Consider the following 12055-nt stretch of genomic DNA (forward strand, 5'->3'; position numbering starts at 1 on the left):
GAAGAATATTGGCAACAAATATTAGAGCGTCTGATTGCTTTAGTGAAAGTTTTCGGTGGACAAAATTTAGCATTCTGCAGCTGCGGTAGAAATGAAAAATTATACACTTCCGGTAATGGAAACTTTTTAAAATTTGCTGAATACCTAGCTTTGTTTGATCCAGTCATGAAGGAGCATCTATGTAAAATAACTGATCATGAAACACAGGTTTATTACTTAGGAAAAAATATGCAGAATGAACTGATTCAAACCCTAGCAAATGCCATTACAGAGAAAATTGTAGAAGCTGCCCATTCTGAAAAATACTTTTCAATAAAACTGGACTGTACACTAGATGTGAGTCATGTTGAACAAATGATGATAATCATTCATTTTGTAGATATGGAAAAGTCTACAGATGAAGATAATGTTGAGGTGCTCATAAAGGAACATTTTTTACATTTTGTACCACTGAAGGAGATGACTGGAGCATTTTTGACAAACTATTCTTCAAGAGCTTGAAACAATGTCATTATTTGTTGAAAACTTATGTGGCCAAGGCTATGATAATGGGAGTAATATGAAGGGTAAAGACAATGGTGTGCAAAGGAGAATGATGGAAATCAATCCTACGGCCTTTTTTGTTCCTTGCAGTGCGCATTCTCTGAATTTGGTTGTCAATGATGCTGCTAGATGCTGTTTGGAGGCAAGCAGTTTCTTTGACCTGGTGCAATGTGTTTATATGTTTTCCTCAGGCTCAACACACCGTTGGGACATTCTGACTTGCTATGTGAATTCCTTAACTGTGAAACCACTTAGTCAGACAAGATGGGAGAGTCGTACTGATGCTTTGAAGCCTCTTTGCTATGAACTTGGAAATATTTATGATGCCCTAATTGAAATTTTTGATGATACTACCTTTACTGATGATCTGGCAAATGGCCCTTCCAAGTTCAAATTTGTGACTTCACTCATTTTGTGGCATAATATCCTTTTTGAGATCAACCTCACTAGTAAGCAGCTTCAGGAAAAGAACTTGAATATACATTCTGCTATTCAAAAACTGCTGCAAACTAAAAATATTCTGGAGGAATTCAGAAGTGATGAAGAGTTCGAAAGAAGACTGGTAGATTCTCTCAAGTTTGCTGAAGATAGACTTTCTGACAAAATTTGAACCAGAGCCAGTTCGCATTTGGCAAAAGAAACAGCAGTTTTCGTATGAAGGAAGAGAAATACCCATTCAGAACCCAAAACAAAGATTCAAAGTGAATTTCTACTTCACAGTCCTTGATGTTGCTATTCACTCGGCTGACAAAAGATTTCAACAGATGCAACAGCTAGAGCCAGTATTTGGCTTTCTATATGATATCCTCAGCTTGCAAAAGAAAACAGCAAAACAGATAAGATAATTTTGTATAAAACTGGAGTCGGCATTGACTCATGAAAATTCAAAAGACGTTGATGCTACAGATTTGTGTACTGAGCTTCAGGCTTTTACAAGACAACTTAAGAAACATTCCACTGAAGAAGTATTGAAGTTTGTTTGTGGAAATAAACTCACAGTTTTCCAAACATTTTTATAGCTCTGTGCATTCTTTTAATTTTGCCAGTTTCCGTAGCTAGTGGGGAACGTAGCTTCTCAAAGTTAAAATTGATAAAAACATATCTGCATTCAACAATGGTGCAAGAGAGACTCGGACTTGCCACAATGTCAATGGAGCATGAAATAGCTGGAAAACTGCATCTAAAAGAACTACTGACTGAATTTTCAAAACTTAAAGCAAGAAAAGTCATGTTTTAAGAGCACAGAGTGTTTTTTATTCGGCGTGTTTTGTAATACAGGTTAAAGTTCATTGAAGAGTTTTCTTATTTCTTTCTATATTGGATGTGGTGGTAATGGAGTTAAAGCGGATAGCATAATGGATGATTTTGGATTTGTAATAATAAAAATTATAATTAACATTTTTAATGCATTTTAATTTGAAATCAGACTGAAATATCATCTAGCTGTTGTGTACGAATCTATTCTGAAAATTTCATGTCTCTATTTTATCTGATCTCAGAAACATTGGTTGGACAGACGGACAAACCAAATAATTAAGCCTCTGTTTAAAAAAAAATGCTTAAAAAACATTAAAAGGAAAAAAGGGGCAAAATGTTTCCCACTTTACCAAAACCCCCAGCTTAGATCTGCCCGTGGGGTTTGCAGGTGGGGAGCACCGATTACATGGCTTGCCTAGGGTGCCAGTTGCTGGCCACCTCTGAGATGCCCAAGATCAAATCTTGGTCAAAATGTTATAGCTGTGACACATTACTAATAACAACACAAAGTTAATTATAAGTCGCCTGACAAAACTGAGCTCAGCACATAGCTTTAGAAAAAGGTGTCATGGCTCAACACACACTAGCAGTGGGATTTTCAAAAGCATAGGTGTTGGCTTATCTCTGCTCCAGTTGAAATCCATTGTATTTACTAACACTAAACACTTTTGAAAATCCCACCCTGGAGTTGTTGTCATAAATGCCCCCAGGAACAACTTCTCCAAATATAAAATAGACATCTCCCATGCCAACAACAAACCTAAGAAGGAAACTAAAACACCTTGCCACCTTCCACCGGATAAAGGGAAAGGCCTTCCAGAGCAGACCGCTTGAAGAAAAAGAAAGCTTTCAAATATAAATTATCAAGAGTTTGATACATGTATTTGTCACTGTTAAAAGAAAAAAATCTACAGGTTTCCTTCAGTAATTGCTGTGGCAGCCAGAGCTAACAAGAGGTTTCATTAAAGGGCCAGAAAGTAAAATTAACTGATCTCCAGAAAATATATATTTTAATGTCTTTCGTCTCATGTCTGCAATGGATGCTGGAAATATATAAAATAGAAGCAATTCCCTTGCAGCAATAATGGGAAACTACATGTTACTTCTAAAAGTTGTAATTTAGCACAGTAGGATGTTCTTATGTTGTGACAAGATAATGTGTGTGTAAAGCATCCCTATAATTTAGCTGCCATACAGATGCATCTACTGTATTGTATCTGTGTCAAGGGAGAATTGGCTTTTATTTGTACAATACACCAGCCAGCCTTCATTGCTTAGCACTGATTTGATTCTGTTTGATCAGAATTCTGATTGTTCTTTCTTACAGGGATTATCATGGTTTTTAGTACCAAAAACTAACATTTGGATTGTATAAAGCTATAAAATGGGATTCAAACCTAATGTTAATAACACAAGTAAGAACATCTGATTTTTTTAAAACTGACATTGTCCCTTTAACATCTACTAAAATAACAGAGTGTCTTGAAATTTTTGGAAGAAAAAGATAATTTTTACTTAAAGTCAGAGAACTGTGGAGCTAGAAGACCTCTGGGCAGTGAGGACTGTGGTTTCTTGACATTAAGGAAGTTATACAAGGATATGAAAAGTATCCTAGGACACATGGTTGCCTGCATAGGCTCTTCCTTCTCATACCACAAGAAAGTCCTATAGTTCAAAAACACAGACCTTTCTGGTCTCATTCTTGTATCTGTGGTCTAGAGGGGTGAGCAGGAATGGGGAAATGAGATGGTATATTACTCACTCATTGAACAGGAGCTCATAGTGAGCTGCACAGTTAAAACTTTCCACTATAAGCCCATTTTCAGATGCTTACAATTCTGCAAAGCTTTCCGTATTGAGGCTGACTTTTTCCACACTTGCTCTTTGCCTTAAGCAGATTAAACAGAAACAAAGAAAAATGGGTTCTGCTGTTTCCAAGAATGAGATTGCAGAAACAAGAGGTGTTTTCACACTATCAAAAATATGTTCAAAACGTTCCACTGCTTTTGAGGAGCCTCTGTGGGTTTGAGTAGGAATTTGAAATTTGATTTGAGGATTGCTCTGGGATCAAGGATGTGCCTCTTTCTGTCTTCACAAAAAATTTCCCCAGATATGTCCCAGTTACAAGTCTCTGGATATGTCTACAATTAAAACACTACAGCATAGGCACTACTTATAATGACAGGAGGGGTTCTTCTATCAGCATAGGTAAACCACCCCCACCAAGAGGAAGAATTCTTCTGTCAACCTAGTGCTGTCTACACAGGGACTTACATTGGCTTGCAAACGCCACTCAGGGGTTGTGAATTTTTCACACCCATGACCAACATAGTTAAACTGACCTAATTTTCTAGTGTAGATCAGGTCTCTGAAACTGCCACTTGCACATGCTAAGTGGAGCATTTCAGAGGGCTGCTAAATCTTTGAAAATTCCCTTGGTACTGAGCATGCTCCAGACTCCACAGAGGTTGAGCTTCTGATGGGTCACAGCAGCAGAAGTAGCCAGTTCTTTGACACATTGAGAAGAGTGCTAGGCTTGGACCCAGGAGAAGCCAGAGGTTTTAATCTCAGATCTTCCATGTACTCTGCACGATAGCCCTTACAATTAGGCTTAGAAAGATTAGATTTTCATTGGTAAATGTCTATTTCACTATACACACACAACCCGATGAAAAAATATTTCCATCAATAATAATCAAAATATAGATAGGTAGAGTAAGAAGAATGCTGCTTGAGAATTTATCTGACTTTGATTTAGGAATATCCGCATTGCATATTTTGAGATGTGATGTTGACAATTTGTCCTTTAGCAGTTATAAGGCTTTAACTTTTTAAATCTGAAAGTCAACTGTCATTAAATAATTATTGTCTGATCCCCCTCCCATAATTTCCTGCATCTGTAAAAATTTAAATAGATAAAAATTAAAAATTAAATGCTTAAAGCCCACAAGTATGTATATGTAAAAATGTGAATAGATAAAAAAATCAAAAAAATGCTTTAAAATAAACATTATCATCTGTTGAAAGTATAAAAAAATTAATTCTGCCAAGCCTACTTATAACTCAGCAATGCTTCCTATTACCACCTTAGAAGACAAGCAGGTATAATTTTCCCAGCTTCACTGATGTGGGTAATGGAGAGGCTGCTTAAGATTACTTAATGCAAAGCTGAGAATAGAGCCCCATGTGGTAGATGCATGCCTCAGCCACACTGCTGCTGAAAATTATGTGCCAAATGTATGTGATTGGGTCTGCTGTCTGTAAACTCTAGACACCACTTCTCTCTGGGCTAGGCAGGGCTGGCTCTAGGTTTTTTGCCACCCCAAGCAAAAAAATGCCCCCCCCCTCTTTTTTTTTTTTTTTGGCTTTTACACATTTGCACTTTGCAATTTTTTTTTGACTGTTTAAAATTAAAAATAAAATGAACATAGAGAATTTGTAGTTAGTGAAATAAAACAATTTCCTACTAGTGTACTCATTTAATTTTAACAAAATGACAATTACAAACACTTTGGGTTCAACTATACACTGTAATGAAAAATGTTAGTGTCTTCCGGTGCACCCAGTTGCTCATAAATTAAAATAATTTATATGAACTGAATTTTTCTGGTTTTTATACTTGTGTAGTCTTCTAATAATTCAGTGAAATCTACATTTTTTGCAATGGTACTTTCAACTGAAATTAATGTGAGTCCTGACAAACGATTTTGGGACATGGTGGAGCTCAAATAATTTTTTAGTAATTTCAGTTTTGAGAAATTGCGATCACCAGAAGCCACTGATGCTGGTAATATTAAAAGAATGCATAATGTTATAGCAGTGTTTGGAGTGAGATGCTCGGGGCTGTACATCCTTCCCGTGGGCCCCCGGCCCGATCTCAGACCCAGGCCACCCCGGCAGAGGGGACAGTAACCAGCAGAGCGGCTGGGGGACGGGTCAGCTGCGGGGAGGGGGGCGAACCAGGGGCGCCCACCCAGCGCCGACCCACCCAGGGCAGCGGGTCCCTTACCGGCTGCGGGTCCTGCCCCGATCCCGGGCTCCCCTCCACTCGGCTCTGGCTGCTCCGCCACTTGTGACACGTGCAGCAGGGGTGGGCAGGGGGGAGGAGCCACATCGCCCCTCTCCCCCAGCGGCAGGGGGCCAGGACAGGGACAGCCCCCAAGCCGGGACCCCTGTGCTGAGCCCACCGCCCCGCCCCACACAGGGGCTCATTGGTTGACTGAGCAGGGCCGGGGTAAAAAAAAAGGAGGGCCGGAATGCCGCCCCTGGAAATGTGCCGGCCCAAGCATGTGCTTGCTTTGCTGGTGCCTAGAGCCGGTTCTGGGGCTAGGAGCAGCACCCAGAAATCTTCAGTCCCAGGGTGCCATTGCTATCTGGCAAATAAACATGCCTACCTGTTAACACTGCTGAAGGAAAGAATAGTATACATTTAATTTACATAAATTTGCATATATTATGCCAGTCTGGAGGATGGAGAGAGAGGCTGCCATGCTAAGGCGGGGGACAGGGGACAGAGAGAAATAAGGAGGGATCAAAAGCTGAAGTGATAAAGGGCGAGTGAAATGAGGAAGGAGAAGTGAGTAACTGTGGGAGGGAGCAGCTAGAACTGTGAATGATTTGAATATGGGAGAGGGAAGAGTATTCCTTAACTGTCTCTCATTCTGCCCAATCCTTTGTCTTTCTCTCTTGCTCCCAGCCCCACAACCCCCACCCCCAGCATTTCATTCTGTAAACCTCTACCCCGGGCCTCCTAAAATTCATTATATATATCTGCCTGCAGATCCTTCAGCATTTCACTCCTTAGCACCCACCCCCAGCTCTGTTTCACTCTCTAAAAACTTTCTCCCCACCTTGCTGTTCGGGAAACACCTAGTTTTCCATACCATCTGAGGCTGGAGCAGGAGAGAGGATCATTTGCTCTTCACTTCATCCAAATCTAGGAAGGCAGAACTGCCAGCTCTTCACAGTACATCTCTCCAGCCAGCCCTGGGCTGAGGGAGGGGCAGAAACGGTAGTTTTTGCTCCAGAGCTACATACATCTTCCCAGCCATCTCTCAGTTGAGATGACGGAGTGTTTCTGTGGCACAGTTGCCAACTTTCATGAGGTAATAAGCACCCCGACTTTCACAATGAGCTAAAAAATCAAGCTAATCCCATTTCAAAACAAGGCCAAAACAAGCTAATCCCTAAGACCCCCAACACTTTATGTGACTAGATCCCCCCAGCATGAAGTCCGGGACTGTGGTGGGCCCTCTGTGCACCCCTGACTCTCTCCCCCCTTTGCCCCTGCTTGCCCCTCCTTGTCCCTGCTTGCCAAGAGCCGATCAAAAAAAAAAAAATAAGCAACAAGCTACAACAAGCAACAAGCCAAAAACTAGCAAACAAGCAACTCAAAAGCGAATTAAGCCAAAAAAAGCCCAATTTCTGTGGGGGGTTTTTTGCAGGTTTGGCATGTCTGCTCCCAGGTCATTAACGGGAGAGCTCCCTCACTGCTACCACAATGATGCCAGCTTCCATTGTCTGCTTATCCATTTCTCCTAAAAGCACCTCCGCCCTGTCCTCCACTTATGTATGGAACACCCTCCCTATAAAAATCCATATTGCTACCACCCTAACCTCTTTCAAATCCCTCCTCAACGCTGCTGTGATGCCTAATGAGCACAATCAACTGACAGTGGCTAGGCAGGTAGCCAGCTAAAGCTTCTGCCTATCGATTGGTCTATTTGTCTTGGTTGACAAAAACATGCCCCACATATGCTTACATATTATGTTTACATATTATGCACACAGTTACCACAACCCATGATCTCACTATTTTTAGAGCTGATCAAAATTTTTAATTTCAATATGGGGGGGGGGCAGAAAGTATCAATTTCCCTTCAATATACTTTTTTGACTCATTTGAAGTTTTCCAATTTGTTTATGAAAAAACAGTTTGCAGCTTTTCGCCCTTGAAATGGGAGCGTGCAAAAGGCCAGGAAATACAGTAGCTTGGGCATGGGAGGGTGGGGGAGAGCTGGGAAAGGGGAAAAGGGGAAACCCTAAAAAACCCCAAAGACGAAAGATTTTAAGTGAAAAACAAGCAGGGACTGTTTGTTGTAGGGACTGTCTTTTACTTTGTCTTAGTAAATGAGGTTCTGACCTGGCTGGGGCTTCTCGGTGCTACTGCAATAGAGATAAATAATAATAGTGGATACACAGAAACAAACTTGCATAGAATAGCTAAATTGTGAGGGCTTGGGTACGAAATGGAATGCAACCTTATTAAAAATGGCAAACTGGTTTTTGGCTTAATAAGAAGTAGGAAAAAAATGGCAGCACAGTGTGAATGCAGCTTTTGGCCCATCTGAGATTTGGTGTATTTGTAGACAAGATATTTGCAGCTACAAGTCGAAGTTAGTTTCTGGCTTGAAGGAGTGGGGATCTGAAAAGCCAGAATGTGAGTAGGCAGAAAAACTTAAAACAGATTTGCCTGAAAGTACATGTGGAAAGAAGCTCATATACTGTGTCTAATAAAGAGTTTAATGGCTTTCAAATATGCAATGCTGTTCTGCAGTCAAGTGCCCCAGTAGTAGTAAATAAAGGCCTTAAAAACCCATTTATACATGAAGACTGATGGAAAATATTTTCTTTTCATGATAGAGAAAAAGAAACCGGATATTCTTCTCTAGGTAGCACTGTGGAAAACTGGCTGAAGGGAGAGGAGAAAAAATGTATTTGTGGTTGCCATGATCTTTTTTACTGCTGACTGAGCAGGAGAAGGGTATTTCTAGAAGACAGAAGAATGGATATCCCATGTATCAGACACAGGAGAACACTTAAGCAGGCTGTATGAGACCTATCCCACAGATGAGACTCTTAGGCATGAGACCTATCACAGAGATGAGGAATTGAGACAGGCAAGTGGAGATATAATTGAGTTACAACTAGATCCGAGTTGGAAAAAAGTCCATGAATATATGCTGAATTCACAAAGTGAATTTAATTTTGTGGATCTTTGGAATTTGTTTTCCATAAATATTAGAGTGCTCAATCTTTACTAGCATGAATATTCACAAAAATAAGGGTTTTTTCATCTAAATGTTGAAATATTTGTTGAAAATTAATGGTTTATTTGATTTTAAAATTCATAAGTCACACTGTGATGGTTAGAATCATAGAATATCAGGGTTGGAAAGGACCTCAGGAGGTCATCTAGTCCAACCCCCTGCTCAAAGCACGACCAATCCACAATTTTTGGCCCAGGTCCCAGGCCCCTAAATAGCCCTCTCAAGGATTGAACTCACAACCCTGGGTTTAGCAGGCCAATGCTCAAACCATGGAGCTATCCCTCCCCCCAGATTGAAAGAAACAATGACCTGTTTCCGCCTGGTTTTGAACCAGGGACCTTTCGCGCGTTAGGCAAACGTGATAACCATTACACTACGGAAACCCAACTTGAATGGGGCTTCTCTTTTTTTTGCCACAGACTTTGCCAAATGTATAGGACTGTTTTCGCTAAGTTACCTAAGTCATCCTTTCAGGAAGCAGAAAAAATACCATGTGACTATATAAATAATCAAACAAGTGTATTGGGAATACTGCAATGGAATATGCAATTCCAAATGTGTGCTTTGTTGGCTAGCTACTTAAGTCCGATGGTATCTGTCACTCTGCATGGTATGGGAAACAGCTTAGCATGCAAATCTCAGGTCAGACTGATAGAATACAGGGCATATACCCCAGACAGGTGGTATACTCTATTATAAGATTTCACCAAACCAGTAACAAATGAGTGCTTCCAAAATACAATACTCGTTATTATGAAGCCACAGACAGCCCCCTTCAGGGCCTCTAGGTCCTCATGCACCATCCAGACAAACCACACTTCTGTGATAAATGATTATTAAAACTAGAAATCACATATATTAGGTTCTTCCAGTTCCAAAGAACCAGTCACCCCAAGTCAATATGTACTTCAGGATCTCATCAAACACCAGACTGCAGCCAATCCTTTAAACTTAAAACAAGAGATTTATTAATAAAAGAAGAAGAGAAGAGAGTTATTAAATGGTTAAAGTGAATCATATGCATTATAGTTGATTTCAGAGTTTGTAGATCAGGATAATAGCAGTGATCTTAAATCTGCCAGTTTATAAGAAATTTCTCTGGTACATCCAAAAGATTGGAAAAAGAACCAAGAGTACTTGTGGCACCTTAGAGACTAACAAATTTATTAGAGCATAAGCTTTCGTGGGCTGAAGCCCACTTCATTGGATGGATAGAATGGAACATATAGTAAAAAGAAATATATATACATACAGATAAGTTGGAAGTTGCCATACAAACTGTGAGAGGCTAATTAGTTAAGATGAGCTATTATCAGCAGGAGAAAAAAACTTTTGTAGTGATAATCAAGATAGCCCATTTAGACAGTTGACAAGAAGGTCTGAGGATACTTAACTTTAGGGAAATAGATTCAACATGTGTAATGACCCAGCCACTCTCCATCCATTGTTCAAAGTTCCCTTTGTTAAAAATCACAGTCCAGAGATGTGGAGCAGGAATGAGGCAAGGAGAGGATGTCACAGTCTACAACTTATATCCCCCAGTCCATGTGCATGGAAAGTTATTGTCTCAAACATGGAGTCAGGGATCACATGTTCTACATGCCCTGCTGCATTACTGGGCCTCCATTGTCCATACACTCTCTGAGGTGTCCTCTGAAAGAGCTGATTCTCCCTAATGGCCCATCACCACATAGCCAGCTAGTCTTGATGTAAATCTGTCTTGTGGGTGCTACCTAGGAACACAATGTGTTTAGTAATGAACACAGTAAAATTTCATAACTTCATACACAATGGTTATACACACATTTAAATAGGATAATAATACTTAGCAGATTTTAACTTTTTCAGTGATACCTTACAAGGCACATTTTGTATAAAGTCTATCTCAATTGTGCAACAGCGGTGTTCCATCAGTGGTGATACGTTAGTGGAAACACAGTCATCTCTTTTTTTCTACAGCATCACAGTATCACTTCTGTCCCTGACTGGATACCTCAAGTACACAACATGGACTGCTAATTGAACATTCCACCATAATACTTTAAACTCAAGTTTTTCTGGTTACTCACATGTATCATCCAATTTTGCAATTAATCAAACACAGGGCAAATTGTGAATATTCACAACTATGAATGATCTGTACACCAGGAATTATTCACTGAAGAAATTCCATCTTTCAAATAACAGAATAAATTTAAGAATTTTGCCATCTGTTCAGGGACAATTCACAAACAAAAATTACCTGTTAAGAATTTTTCCACTTACCTCTCCTTCCAGATAAGTGTCAAGTTCAGGAACAGTTGATACCACTGAGTTTGGAGGGATTGCTGAGGGGACAAATCACTGCAAACTTTGGTCCTCATGTTTCTCCATCACAACAGTCATTCCCCGTCAAGTGGGGGTTTCAATAAAACTACTTGCTTTTAGTCCATTTCTGGATATATAAAAGGGGAAAGAATGATGGTTTGCCCCTCTACCCCACTGGAACAACTCAGCCTAATATAAGAAGAGACTAAACTACAGTAGGTATTAAGTGCAAAAAGCTATGGGCCAAATTCTGAAGTCTTTATGGAGTTTTTATTCAGTATTTACTCAGGCAAAACCTTGAAGTCATTTGAGAGCAGCAGGTTCTCAGCATCATTCAGGATTTGGTTCTTGGACCAAAGGTTTTCTCAAGGCCATTTTAGAATTAGTGGCAAAAAAGGAGAATTAGGTTTGGAACTGCCGCACATTTGGCAAGGGATGATTCTGTGTAGAGCGGCTAACCCTGGCTGTCCAAGCCATCCAATCACTTCCTGCTAAACTAATGCAGGCCAGACCACATAGGGTATGTCTACACTGCAATTAAAAACCCATAGCTGGCCCACGCTGGCTGAATCGGGCTCCTGGGGCTCAGGCTAAGAGGCTGTTTAACTGTGGGGTAGATGTTCAGGCTGCAGCCCAGGCTCTTGGGCCCTGCAAGGTGGGAGGGTCCCTCAGCTCAGGCTACAGCCTGAGCCTGAATGTCTACCCCACAATTAAATAGACCCTTATCCCGAGCCCTGTATGCCCAAATCAGCTGGCACAGACCAGCCACGGGTTTCTAATTGCAGCATAGACAAAAGGCTTCTGAAAGGCCAGGAAAGAAATGCCCACTGATCATTTTGGCAAAGGTTACAGTTGCCTGTCATCTTCTCCATGCAAACAGGAGGCAGTGTCACCTTCTG

General features: G+C 40.5%; 1 non-coding gene across 1 annotated transcript; it reads right to left on the reverse strand.

Moving 5' to 3' along the window:
• Positions 1 to 9159: 9159 nt before the first annotated feature.
• Positions 9160 to 9232, reverse strand: TRNAV-AAC (transfer RNA valine (anticodon AAC)). The gene has a single exon. It is a non-coding gene; the product is annotated as a tRNA-Val (tRNA).
• Between the last annotated feature and the right edge of the window lie 2823 nt (positions 9233 to 12055).

Source organism: Natator depressus, chromosome 6 (genome assembly GCF_965152275.1).
Source record: "Natator depressus isolate rNatDep1 chromosome 6, rNatDep2.hap1, whole genome shotgun sequence".
Lineage (NCBI taxonomy): Eukaryota > Metazoa > Chordata > Testudines > Cheloniidae > Natator > Natator depressus.